Below are 15,049 nucleotides of genomic sequence, written 5' to 3' on the forward strand. Positions count from 1 at the left end.
ATGGTTGCAAGCTTTAGTACAGCACCCCCTCTCCCACATAGAGCACCCTTCGGAGCCACAGTACAACACTCACTAACCCCTGAAGAGTACCCATCAGAGATAGAGCCACAGTACAACACTCACTCACCCCTGCAGCGCACCCATCGGAGACACAGGTACAGTAAAACACTCACCCATGAAGGGTACCCATCAGAGATAGAGCCACAGTACAACACTCACCCACCCCTGTAGCGCACCCATCGGAGACACAGGTACAGTAAAACACTCACCCATGAAGGGTGCCCATCAGAGACACAGCCACAGTACAACACTCACTCACCCATGTAGGGCACCCATCGGAGACACAGGTACAGTAAAACACTCACCTATGAAGGGTGCCCATCAGAGACACAGCCACAGTACAACACTCACTCACCCATGTAGGGCACCCATCGGAGACACAGGTACAGTAAAACACTCACCCATGAAGGGTGCCCATCAGAGACACAGGCACAGTACAACACTCATTCACCCCTGAAGAGCACTCAGAGACAGAACAATGGTTGCAAGCTTTAGTACAGCACCCCCTCACCCACATAGAGCACCCTTCGGAGCCACAGTACAACACTCACTAACCCCTGAAGAGTACCCATCAGAGATAGAGCCACAGTACAACACTCACTCACCCATGTAGGGCACCCATCGGAGACACAGGTACAGTAAAACACTCACCCATGAAGGGTGCCCATCAGAGACACAGCCACAGTACAACACTCACTCATCCATGTAGGGCACCCATCGGAGACACAGGTACAGTAAAACACTCACCCATGAAGGGTGCCCATCAGAGACACAGCCACAGTACAACATTCACTCACCCCTGTAGCGCACCCATCGGAGACACAGGTACAGTAAAACACTCACTCAGCCATGTAGCGCACCCATCGGAGACACAGGTTCAGTAAAACACTCACCCATGAAGGGTGCCCATCAGAGACACTGCCACAGTAAAACACTCACTCGCTCCTGTAGCGCACCCATCGGAGACACAGGTACAGTAAAACACTCACCCATGAAGGGCGCCCATCAGAGACACAGGCACAGTACAACACTCATTCACCCCTGAAGAGCACTCAGAGACAGAACAATGGTTGCAAGCTTTAGTACAGCACCCCATCACCCACATAGAGCACCCTTCGGAGCCACAGTACAACACTCACTAACCCCTGAAGAGTACCCATCAGAGATAGAGCCACAGTACAACGCTCACTCACCCCTGTAGCGCACCCATCAGAGACACAGGTACAGTAAAACACTCACCCATGAAGGGCGCCCATCAGAGACACAGGCACAGTACAACACTCACTCACCCATGTAGGGCACCCATCGGAGACACAGGTTCAGTAAAACACTCACCCATGAAGGGTGCCCATCAGAGACACAGCCACAGTACAACACTCACTCACCCATGTAGGGCACCCATCGGAGACACATGTACAGTAAAACACTCACCCATGAAGGGTGCCCATCAGAGACACAGCCACAGTACAACACTCACTCACCCATGTAGGGCACCCATCGGAGACACAGGTTCAGTAAAACACTCACCCATGAAGGGCGCCCATCAGAGACACAGGCACAGTACAACACTCATTTACCCCTGAAGAGCACTCAGAGCCAGAACAATGGTTGCAAGCTTTAGTACAGCACCCCCTCACCCACATAGAGCACCCTTCGGAGCCACAGTACAACACTCACTAACCCCTGAAGAGTACCCATCAGAGATAGAGCCACAGTACAACACTCACACACCCATGTAGGGCACCCATCGGAGACACAGGTACAGTAAAACACTCACCCATGAAGGGTGCCCATCAGAGACACAGCCACAGTACAACACTCACTCACCCCTGAAGAGCACTCAGACAGAGCAATGGTTGCAAGTCTTGGTACACCACCCACAAAACCACACAAGGCACCCCAGAAGGGCACGCATAAGAGACGTGCAAACAGCGCAGCACCCAATCACCCACAAAGGGTCCTCATCACAGGCAGCGCTCCGGTGCAGCACAGGTAGAGGGGGGATCCTTGGGCGCAGCTTCTACCCCTGCTTTATAACTCTTCCTCAGCACTTGTCTCAGTGCCTGTTTTCATTTTCCCTCAGTTTTGCTGAAGGAATAACAAGACACTTTGCTATTTTTCTCATTCTTTGGAGATTCATGCCCAGGTGAGAATGCCGTCATTTCTGGAGTTAATTTTAAAAATGTTTTTACAAGAGACTTGCCACCTGTAACCACCGCCCGCGCTCTCTTCTTCTCCAGAGGGAGTAAGGGCTTGTCATGCTTACAGCTGCCTCACTCTTTGGAATGGGGTGAACCTGTCATGGCTAAAATTGGAAAGCTCAGACAAGCCACTGTCAAAACAATTGAGCAAGATTCATTGGGAGCACCTGAATGTCCTCATCCTTGTAATCGAACATGTCCTTTGGTATGTAATAGGACATGCCACTTCCAGCGGAAGGACCTTACCAGGAAAGGGATCAAGGCTGGGGTGAAAAGCCACATATTCAAGCAGTGCGCCAATGTCAATTCTCTGTTTGTTCAAGAAACAAATGAAGGAGTATCACCCGATGAGTAGGTAGAAGGTTTTCCAAACGTGGAATCAGTATTCCTTGTTAAAAAAACCCTCACTCACCACCTAGTGGTGACATGCTTCATCATCGGGGTCCACCCTGGTGGCCTAGCGTCACCAGGGTGTGCTTCGACACCTGGATTACAGTGGAGCAGGTTGTGAAGTGTAGGTGCAAAAAAAGAAAAAATACAGTGTTAAAAATTGTCCTGGTTATGGCTTTATAAATGAATTTTATTGAAAAAAGCAACTGGACAATATTAAAATAAAGGGTGAGATACTGGAAGGGGAGTTACGACCTACGTATCTCAAATATGTGTTGGTGGTATATTGGTCAACATGTTTCAACCATATGGGGGCAATCCCCGGTATTCATCAGGACCAAAAGGAAATGGGAGGTATGGGTCCCCTAAAAGACTCACCCTACCCTAAATCCTTTATCAACCAGTGGTAGAATATACCATTGGGAAAGACACTCAAAAAAATGTAGAGCGTCAGTAAAAACCTGTGGAGAAAGATAGATAAAAGAGGGAATCAGGCGCGGATTCTTATTACTAGCCTGTAACGTCGTGCAGACTCTTGGTGCAGATTCTCAGTGCATACATGCTGCATACCACAGTGGTGTTTGGAAAAATGGCTTCTAACAATATTAAGCGTGCTCATATAGTGGGAGTGAGCGCTTATCCTGGAGGCTGGGATACAATTGTATCAAAGGTTATAGGTGCGTGCTGAATGGCATGCATTAGGTCTATATTAAATCTCATGGTGGAGTGCGCAATAGGGATCGGATTTTTAACATTATTAATAAAATACGTCATAATTGACTGATGTCGGTGATTGCGCAAGAACAAAGACCAAGTAGAGGCTTATAGTGCTTAAATTGGGACAGACAAGACTCACACACATGTAACATGGAGGTAATCACAAACGTAATGTAGCTGAGGGCAGGCTTACTTGTGGTATTTCCCTATTAAGCTTCAACGTGCAGGGGGTAGGTGCTTCACGAAGTACAACGTATTCTAAGTAAAGAAATGTTGTACTCGTGATTAAGTATAGGGTTTTTGTTTCAGGGTAATTTAGTAAAAGATAACCGCTGAGGAACAGGTGAGCATCTGTTCGCGTCAGGATCCTGTGGGGAGGTAAGAGTTACTTACAGTTTCCTTGTGTGGCAATAGGCCTGTCACCTACATCTACCTTCCGCTGCTCGGCTATGAGTGCCGTGCAGCGCGAGGCTGGTGTTAACTGCTGGTTGCTTCCGGGTGTGGTCACGTGCCAGGCGTGTCTCCAGTACGGGGGCCTGTGTGGTTCTCTGTTGTCATAGGGACGAAAACAGAACCGCGTATGTGCGCTGGCACGAACGGACTGTGAAAATGCTGCGCATGCGCAATGGCATGAGCGGGCTGGAATGAGGGATCTGTAACGGGCAGTATTGCTGGAGGACTCGGAGTATGCCGCGCATGCGCAATGGCGCGAGCGGGCCGGAATGTGAGATCTATTGCGGGCAGTAATACTGGGTGGATAAAATGTACCCTGGTATAAGGTTGTGCTTGTTATAGCTATAAACCATAGGGTGATGGTCAAGGTAATATTTATAAACCATAGGGTGATGGTCAAGGTAATATTCTCTTCAGATGCGCTCATTGGATGGCGCTTTTGAACTATAATGGGCCATAGCTCAATATGATGGTCACAGTGTCAGAGAATGTGAGCAGGGTCCGTGGCGGCTACGGGGTGCAGTTGGGAGTTAAGGGGTTACTTAAGCACAGAACCCCACGGAATGTTGTCATTCAGACCTTTCTTGTGGGTGGAAAGTCTGTAAATCCATCGCTGCTCTTTTTCAAAGAGGCGGGATTGTATGCTCGGACCTGGCTGCAATTGTTCTATCACTGTCCACTTCATGTCGTTGGTGGTATGGTGGGCAGTGAGGAAATGTTCCGTCAGTTTAGTTATGTTTTTCTTGTAGCGTATGGTGCTTCTATGTTCGCAGATGCGTTGTTTTATCTTACGAGAAGTCATTCCTACATATGGTTTTCCACAGGTACATGTGATGAGGTAAATGACATTGCAGCTGTTGCAATTAGTGTGGGATCTCTGTTCCCACACTCTGTCGGCTTCTAAGTTCAGTGTCTTTGTGTTCTCCGTAAGGTGGCAGACACTGCAATCCCCGCAACGTGAGTGTCCAGTTACAGGAGGCAAACCCCATATCTGAGTGAGCGTGGGATTGGTGTTTGTTGTTATATTTTTAGGTCTTGTGTTGACCAAACTGTTTTTCAGGCTCTGGGCTTTCCTATAGGAGAATAAAGGTTTTTCCCAATCCAGTGCTCCTGAATGAATTATGGACCAATGTTTGTTAATACTTTTGTTGACCTGGTTTGAAATTGCATTATATGTTGTTACACATGTGAGAGGTATATTGTCTCTGTTTTTTATAATTTCTTCCAATAGGGCTTGGCGGGGTTGATTTCTTGCCCGTTTTTGGCGTTTCCTGGGTGGATAGCCACGTTGGGCCAGTTTCGTGGTGAGTTCTCCAGCTTGGTTTTTGTAATCAGTTAATTTGCTGCAGTTTCTTCGTAGGCGTAAGTATTGGCCGTAGGGGAGGTTCTCCCTCAGGGGTCGCGGATGAAAGCTTTCAAATCTTAGAAGATTATTTTTTGCTGTCGGCTTGAAGTAGGTTTTTGTTACCAGGGTTTCATTTTCCTTTTGGATTTGTATGTCCAAGAAGACCATTTTTTCTTTATCTGCACTGTGGGTGAAGTGCAGATGAGGATCACAGTTGTTGAGCCAAGTTATGAATGTTGTTAATTTTTCTTGTGAACCCTGCCAGATGGTTAGCACGTCATCAATATACCTGCGCCAGAATTTGATGTTTTCTAAGTATGGGTTGTTGGCTGATAAGATGTATTTCTGTTCAAAATCGAACACATAGAGTCCTGCTATATTCGGCGCGAAAACGCTGCCCATGGATGTGCCCCCTATTTGCAAGTATAGGGAGCCTTCATACTCGAAAAAATTCTTTTTTAAGGCTAGGGTAGCACAACTGATGATAAATTCTTTCGGAGTCCGGTGTTCCCAAATGGTTTGGTCCAGTGTTTTTTTGAGTACATTGATGGTGGCATTCTGAGGAATGTTAGTATAGAGGCTTTCTATGTCAAATCTTACTATGATCATGTTCTCCTCCATCTTTATGGTCTCTAGTAGTGTTAGTAAATTTTTTGTATCCTTAAGGTAGGTAGATGTTCCTTGCACGATGGGTTTTAGGAAAAAGTCACAGAACCTAGATAAAGGTTCTAGTAGTGAACCTATTCCAGATACTATCGGTCTTCCGGGAGGTGGAAGTTTGTCCTTATGCATCTTTGGGACCACATAGAAGTATGGTATTTTGGCCTCAGTTTTTGTCAAATAATCAGCTTCTTGTTTGGAAATATGTCCTACTCCTTCTGCTGTTTCCACCAGATCAATGATCTCTATTCGTAAGTCGTCTGTGGGGTCGTGTGTGAGTGGTAAGTAGTTGTTTCTGTCATCCAGCAAACGTCTGCATTCTATGTGGTAATCTGTTTTGTTCATTACTACTAGACCTCCACCCTTGTCAGCTGGTTTTATAATTATGGTGGTGTCATTCTTGAGGTCTGATATGGCTTTCTTCTCAGACCTGCTGGTATTGTGGTAGAGAGTGGGAATTGGTGTAGACTCAATTTCATTGAACACCGCCTGTTCGACAGTGTTAATTTCCACTGGGACAGTGTGTGGAGGAGGGACAAATGTCGATTTTGTTCTTAAGCCGGTTTCATTTGTGATTTCTTCAGTGTTCTCAGTGTTAGTTTTCTCGAAAAATGATTTTAGTTTTAGTTTTCTGAAGAAAGCTGCTAGCTTGTAATGTAGTTTAAACTTGTCCAGGGTGGCTGTTGGTACAAAGCCCAATCCCTTGTTTAGGACTTGTCTCTCCGTTTCAGTTAAAGTGCGTGATGACAGATTAGTCACTAATTCCTCATGTTGCTGGGGCCTGCTCTGTTGGTCCCTGTCTTGTTCCTGGTGTTGCTGCTCACCGTGTCTTCCTCTTCCCAGTGGACGTTGTTTCCTTGTTTGTTGCGGCCTCTCCCGCGCCTGCCTCTGTTCTGAAAAGGAGGACGGAACTGGTTTGGTGGGAAGGGGAACTGCTGAAAAGGTGGTTGCCATCCATACATTGGGAATTGTTGGGGTTGTTGGTATTGGTTCTGGAACGGAGGGTGGCTGTATTGTGGCCATTGGTAATGTCCTCGGTATGCTCCTCTCTGTCTTTGTCGTGGCGTGCTGCTATTGGATCCTCCGCTGCTGTTGGAGCTGTGGGAGGTGTTGCTTGCCGCATCCGAGTCTGGATCTTGTGTGGTTGTGGCTTTATAATCAGGGTCCAAATAGGGATAAGCCTTGACAAAGGAAATGTTTTTAAGATCTTTTTGAAATTTGGATACTTTCTGTTGGGTGAGGTTCTCTCTGTATTCGTTCATCTCTTTATTCAAATCATCTAGTTTCTTTTTATACCCTGTAATTGTGGTTTTGATTTGGCTCTCGGTTAATTGGATTTCTATTTGGATTTTTTCTGATAGTCGCACTGCTGTTTTTAAGATAAGTATAATCCAATCGTGCGTGCAGTGCCACGCTATGAGGGCCCAATCTTTTCTGAACTCAGCCTCATCTAAGAATATTCTTGGGGCATTGGAAACAAGGAGGCCCTTTGGGGCTATGTTATTGGTTACATATTCCTTAAGTATAGTCCCATGCAAGATTGTTCTGATGCGGTTGCGTTTCATTTCCGTGAGTTTGTCCCATTCTTACGAGTAGTCATTCCTACATATGGTTTTCCACAGGTACATGTGATGAGGTAAATGACATTGCAGCTGTTGCAATTAGTGTGGGATCTCTGTTCCCACACTCTGTCGGCTTCTAAGTTCAGTGTCTTTGTGTTCTCCGTAAGGTGGCAGACACTGCAATCCCCGCAACGTGAGTGTCCAGTTACAGGAGGCAAACCCCATATCTGAGTGAGCGTATCCAGTATCTCACCCTTTATTTTAATATTGTCCAGTTGCTTTTTTCAATAAAATTCATTTATAAAGCCATAACCAGGACAATTTTTAACACTGTATTTTTTCTTTTTTTGCACCTACACTTCACAACCTGCTCCACTGTAATCCAGGTGTCGAAGCACACCCTGGTGACGCTAGGCCACCAGGGTGGACCCCGATGATGAAGCATGTCACCACTAGGTGGTGAGTGAGGGTTTTATTAACAAGGAATACTGATTCCACGTTTGGAAAACCTTCTACCTACTCATCGGGTGATACTCCTTCATTTGTTTCTTGAATATTCGTGACCAGGGGATCAGGAGTATTTCTCGTCCATTTGTGTATGGACCAAATCCCTTACTCTCAATTTTGTTTTTTCGATATCGTGGCAGCGCGCAGCTGTGAGAGTCTAGATACCAACTCTCTCAACAGTACCATTGGAGGTTAGACACAATACGGACATGGCAGAGAACCCAGGTTTATCCTTCTCAACAGAAGAAATAGACTCCATCATGAGCAACCTTAATGTATTTGCTGATGCCAATATCAGCAATACCATATCACAGACTTCTGAATGGGACAAACTCACGGAAATGAAACGCAACCGCATCAGAACAATCTTGCATGGGACTATACTTAAGGAATATGTAACCAATAACATAGCCCCAAAGGGCCTCCTTGTTTCCAATGCCCCAAGAATATTCTTAGATGATGCTGAGTTCAGAAAAGATTGGGCCCTCATAGCGTGGCACTGCACGCACAATTGGATTATACTTTATATTACAAATCAAAACCACAATTACAGGGTATAAAAAGAAACTAGATGATTTGAATAAAGAGATGAACGAATACAGAGAACCTCACCCAACAGAAAGTATCCAAATTTCAAAAAGATCTTAAAAATTTTTCCTTTGTCAAGGCTTATCCCTATTCGGACCCTGATTATAAAGCCACAACCACACAAGATTCAGACTCGGAAGCGGCAAGCAACACCTCCCACAGCTCCAACAGCAGCGGAGGATCCAATAGCAGCACGCCACAACAAAGACAGAGAGGAGCATACCGAGGACATTACCAATGGCCACAATACAGCCACCCTCCGTTCCAGAACCAATTCCAACAACCCCAACAATTCCCAATGTATGGATGGCAACCACCTTTTCAGCAGTTCCCCTTCCCACCAAACCAGTTCCGTCCTCCTTTTCAGAACAGAGGCAGGCGCGGGAGAGGCCGCAACAAACAAGGAAACAACGTCCACTGGGAAGAGGAAGACACGGTGAGCAGCAACACCAGGAACAAGACAGGGACCAACAGAGCAGGCCCCAGCAACATGAGGAATTAGTGACTAATCTGTCATCACGCACTTTAACTGAAACGGAGAGACAAGTCCTAAACAAGGGATTGGGCTTTGTACCAACAGCCACCCTGGACAAGTTTAAACTACATTGCGAGCTAGCAGCTTTCTTCAGAAAACTAAAACTAAAAGCATTTTTCGAGAAAACTAACACTGAGAACACTGAAGAAATCACAAATGAAACTGGCTTAAGAACAAAATCGACAGTTGTCCCTCCTCCACACACTGTCCCAGTGGAAATTAACACTTTCGAACAGGCGGTGTTCAATGAAATTGAGTCTACACCAATTCCCACTCTCTACCACAATACCAGCAGGTCTGAGAAGAAAGCCATATCAGACCTCAAGAATGACACCACCATAATTATAAAACCAGCTGACAAGGGTGGAGGTCTAGTTGTAATGAACAAAACAGATTACCACATAGAATGCAGACGTTTGCTGGATGACAGAAACAACTACTTACCACTCACACACGACCCCACAGACGACTTACGAATAGAGATCATTGATCTGGTGGAAACAGCAGAAGAAGTAGGACATATTTCCAAACAAGAAGCTGATTATTTGACAAAAACTGAGGCCAAAATACCATACTTCTATGTGGTCCCAAAGATGCATAAGGACAAACTTCCACCTCCCGGAAGACCGATAGTATGCGGAATAGGTTCACTACTAGAACCTTTATCTAGGTTCTGTGACTTTTTCCTAAAACCCATTGTGCAAAGAACATCTACCTACCTTAAGGATACAAAAAATTTACTAACACTACTAGAGACCATAAAGATGGAGGAGAACATGATCATAGTAAGCTTTGACATAGAAAGCCTCTATACTAACATTCCTCAGGATGCCACCATCAATGTACTAAAAAAACACTGGACCAAACCATTTGGGAACACCGGACTCCGAAAGAATTTATCATCAGTTGTGCTACCCTAGCCTTAAAAAGAATTTTTTCGAGTATGAAGGCTCCCTATACTTGCAAATAGGGGGCACATCCATGGGCAGCGTTTTCGCGCCGAGTATAGCAGGACTCTATGTGTTCGATTTTGAACAGAAATACATCTTATCACCCAACAACCCATACTTAGAAAACATCAAATTCTGGCGCAGGTATATTGACGACGTGCTAACCATCTGGCAGGGTTCACAAGAAACATTAACAACATTCATAACTTGGCTCAACAACTGTGATCCTCATCTGCACTTCACCCACAGTGCAGATAAAGAAAAAATGGTCTTCTTGGACATACAAATCCAAAAGGAAAATGAAACCCTGGTCACAAAAACCTACTTCAAGCCGACAGCAAAAAATAATCTTCTAAGATTTGAAAGCTTTCATCCGCGACCCCTGAGGGAGAATCTCCCCTACGGCCAATACTTACGCCTACGAAGAAACTGCAGCAAATTAACTGATTACAAAAAACAAGCTGGAGAACTCACCACGAAACTGGCCCAACGTGGCTATCCACCCAGGAATACACACAAGTGCCAAAAACGGGCAAGAAATCAAGCCCGCCAAGCCCTATTGGAAGAAACTATAAAAAACAGAGACAATATACCTCTCACATGTGTAACAACATATAATGCAATTTCAAACCAGGTCAACAAAAGTATTAACAAACATTGGTCCATAATTAATTCAGGAGCACTGAATTGGGAAAAACCTTTATTCTCCTATAGGAAAGCCCAGAGCCTGAAAAACAGTTTGGTCAACACAAGACCTAACAAGCATTTGCAATGCAATGGTCTCGGCATCATTAAAGGTAGAGCTATTGGCATTGCTCATGACATTTTTTTTTCTTTAAATCAAAAATAAATGGCATTGTCATTAACATTGCCAATACACAGCACTATGCACTCAACAGCACACAATGCTCTGCACACTCACTCTGCACTCACTGCTCTGCACACTCACTCTGCACTCACTGCTCTGCACACTCACTCTGCACTCACTGCTAAGCACACTCACTCTGCACTCACTGCTCTGCACACTCACTCTGCACTCACTACTCTGAACACTCACTCTGCACTCACTACTCTGCACACTCTCTCTGCACTCACTACTCTGCACACTCACTACTCACTACTCTGCACTCACTACTCACTACTCTGCACTCACTACTCTGCACTCAGCACTCACTACTCACTACTCTGCACTCACTACTCTGCACTCAGCACTCTGCACTCAGCACTCTGCACTCAGCACTCACTACTCACTACTCTGCACTCACTACTCTGCACTCACTACTCACTACTCTGCACTCACTACTCTGCACTCACTACTCTGCACTCACTACTCTGCACTCACTACTCTGCACTCAGTACTCTGCACTCAGTACTCTGCACTCAGTACTCTGCACTCACTACTCTGCACTCAGTACTCTGCACTCACTACTCAGCACTCAGTACTCTGCACTCACTACTCACTACTCTGCACTCACTACTCACTACTCTGCACTCACTACTCACTACTCAGGGAAAGGATCGCACGCAGGAAAGAGCAAAGGTACGTATCTGTGTTTCATGCAGACAAAAGGATACGTCCCTGGGTGGGCTTGAACCACCAACTTTTCGGTTAACAGCCGAACGCGCTAACCGATTGCGCCACAGAGACTATTGACTGTATACATTTCCTGAGACTCAATATATGTCTTGACATGTGTGCGCCTGCCTGGAGCCTGTATTATATAAGGCGTCTTTATGCCATACAGCATTTGTCATTTGCTTAGTGTCTTGTTACTGTTGTAATTTATGATGTGTAGACTACTGTCTAATGGTGTTAGAGCCAGTATTACTACCGGTCACAGTGCATGAGACTCATACATGACTTTTCTCTTTGCCTGCTTAGCGTAGCTCCCTGCTCCTCCGTTTGCGTGCTACCAGCCCGTGAGGCGTGTGTCTTGCCCATCCCATCTTCACTACTCTGCACTCACTACTCTGCACTCAGCACTCACTACTCACTACTCTGCACTCACTACTCTGCACTCAGCACTCTGCACTCAGCACTCACTACTCACTACTCTGCACTCACTACTCTGCACTCACTACTCACTACTCTGCACTCACTACTCTGCACTCACTACTCTGCACTCACTACTCTGCACTCACTACTCTGCACTCAGTACTCTGCACTCAGTACTCTGCACTCAGTACTCTGCACTCACTACTCTGCACTCAGTACTCTGCACTCACTACTCTGCACTCACTACTCTGCACTCACTACTCTGCACTCACCACTCTGCACTCACCACTCACTACTCTGCACTCACTACTCTGCACTCACTACTCGGCAATGACTACTCTGCACTCACTACTCTGCACTCACTACTCACTACTCTGCACTCACTACTCACTACTCTGCACTCACTACTCACTACTCTGCACTCACTACTCACTACTCTGCACTCACTACTCTGCACTCACTACTCTGCACTCACTACTCTGCACTCACTACTCACTACTCTGCACTCACCACTCACTACTCTGCACTCACCACTCACTACTCTGCACTCACTACTCACTACTCTGCACTCACTACTCACTACTCTGCACTCACTACTCTGCACTCACTACTCTGCACTCACTACTCTGCACTCACTACTCACTACTCTGCACTCACTACTCTGCACTCACTACTCTGCACTCACTACTCTGCACTCACTACTTTGCACTCAGCACTCACTACTCACTACTCTGCACTCACTACTCTGCACTCAGCACTCAGCACTCACTACTCACTACTCTGCACTCACTACTCTGCACTCACTACTCTGCACTCACTACTCTGCACTCACTACTCTGCACTCACTACTCTGCACTCACTACTCTGCACTCACCACTCACTACTCTGCACTCACTACTCTGCACTCACTACTCACTACTCTGCAATCACTATGCACTCACTACTCTGCACTCACTACTCTGCACTCACTACTCTGCACTCACTACTCTGCACTCTGCACTCAGTACTCTGCACTCAGTACTCTGCACTCAGCACTCACTACTCACTACTCTGCATTACTACTCTGCACTCAGCACTCACTACTCTGCACTCACTACTCTGCACTCACTACTCTGCACTCAGCACTCACTACTCACTACTCTGCACTCACTACTCTGCACTCACTATTCAGCACTCACTACTCACTACTCTGCACTCACTACTCTGCACTCACTACTCTGCACTCAGCACTCACTACTCTGCATTACTACTCTGCACTCACTACTTTGCACTCACTACTCTGCACTCACTACTCTGCACTCACTACTCTTCACTCACCACTCAGCAGTCACTACTCAGCACTCACTACTCTGCACTCACTACTCTGCACTCACTACTCACTACTCTGCATTACTACTCTGCACTCACTATGCACTCACTGCTCTGCACTCACTACTCTGCACTCACTACTCTGCACTCACTACTCTGCACTCACTACTCTGCATTACTACTCTGCACTCAGCACTCACTACTCTGCATTACTACTCTGCACTCACTACTCACTACTCTGCAGCACTCACTATGCACTCACTACTCTGCACTCACTACTCTGCACTCAGTACTCTGCACTCAGTACTCTGCACTCAGTACTCTGCACTCAGCACTCACTACTCACTACTCTGCACTCAGCACTCACTACTCTGCATTACTACTTTGCACTCACTACTCTGCACTCACTACTCTGCACTCACTACTCTGCACTCACTACTCTGCACTCACTACTCTGCACTCACTACTCACTACTCTGCACTCACTACTCTGCACTCACTACTCTGCACTCACTACTCTGCACTCACTACTCTGCACTCACTACTCTGCACTCTGCACTCAGCACTCTGCACAATATTGTGGGATACAAAAGCTCATTTAGTTCTTGGCTAATATACGTACTCAACAAACAAAATGTATTTCTTTGCACTAATTCCATCGACTGTTTATAAGGTGGATATGAGCTTGATTAAGGGTTTAAAGTGCATAGAGCGTAATAAAGGGCAGAAAGTCCATAAATGCATGACTCAGTATCACAGTTCGATTCGTGAATCATGTATCAGTGTATTCCTAACTTGATAAAAGGCAGCATTTGTATTCCTCAATCGATATAGAAACTATGCTGAACCAAGGAGCTGTTTATTAACAATTTTATCAGAAATAACAACTTCACTTGGATAATCATGAGATGCAATATACATATTTAAAAATAAGCATTCTTTGATAGTGTAGAACGCAAAGTTGCAAATAATTATAGGGAACCATTTGAATCAGTCATATCGTAAATTGCTTGGAAAACGAAATAACCAAAAGAGCACATCGGTTTTAAATCGATAGATTTAAAGACATTAGGCCCTCGAGGAAATTCGACGTGTAAAAACTAAAACAGTAATGCTCAAATTCCGCAATTCCGTGTTGGACGTCGTTTCAGTTTCGCTTCATGTGATCTCTGTGGCAGGGCATCCATTAAGTCGAACGGGTGGAATGTCTTTCGCACTATGCAGGCAATGTCAAAACACATCACTTGCACTTTCAACACGTGAGATTGCAGCTAATAACGTGGGAAGGGTTGACAATGCCCCCGGAATCCCGCCGCGGCCGCCCCGGAAGTCAGGCACGGTCGCCTGCGACGGGGGCGGGGCCACGTCCAGACCGGAAGAGGAGGCAGGCGGAGTCAAATGCGTCTCGTGCCCGGGGCTCCTCTGAGCGGTGTGGAGCCCCGGGTCCGCGCCAGCAGGAGGTTGGGCGCCGCGTGCTGAGAGCAGAGTCCCCGACATTGGCCAGGTAAGTTCCAAAAGGCTGGGGGGGCTTCGTGCACTTGTGTGTGTGCGTGTATGCTCGTGTGTGTATGTATGTGTGCGACGGCAGGGGAGGGAGGGGGGGCCTCGGTGCACTTGTGTGTGTGCGCGTGTGTGTGTATGTGTCAGGGGGGGTGTCTCTGTATGTATGTATGTGCGTGCATGCATGGGCGCTTGTGTGTGTGTATGCGCATGCGTGTGTGGTGCTTGAGCTTCCCAGGAGACAGCGCCTGGCCACAGCGCGCGTTCCCGTTTCAAAT

General features: G+C 46.3%; 1 non-coding gene across 1 annotated transcript; it reads right to left on the reverse strand.

Annotated features, from left to right (window-relative positions):
- Positions 1–11,542: 11,542 nt before the first annotated feature.
- TRNAN-GUU (transfer RNA asparagine (anticodon GUU)) lies at positions 11,543–11,616 on the reverse strand. The gene has a single exon. It is a non-coding gene; the product is annotated as a tRNA-Asn (tRNA).
- Positions 11,617–15,049: the final 3,433 nt, after the last annotated feature.

Source organism: Lissotriton vulgaris, chromosome 1_1 (assembly GCF_964263255.1).
Source record: "Lissotriton vulgaris chromosome 1_1, aLisVul1.2, whole genome shotgun sequence".
NCBI lineage: Eukaryota > Metazoa > Chordata > Amphibia > Caudata > Salamandridae > Lissotriton > Lissotriton vulgaris.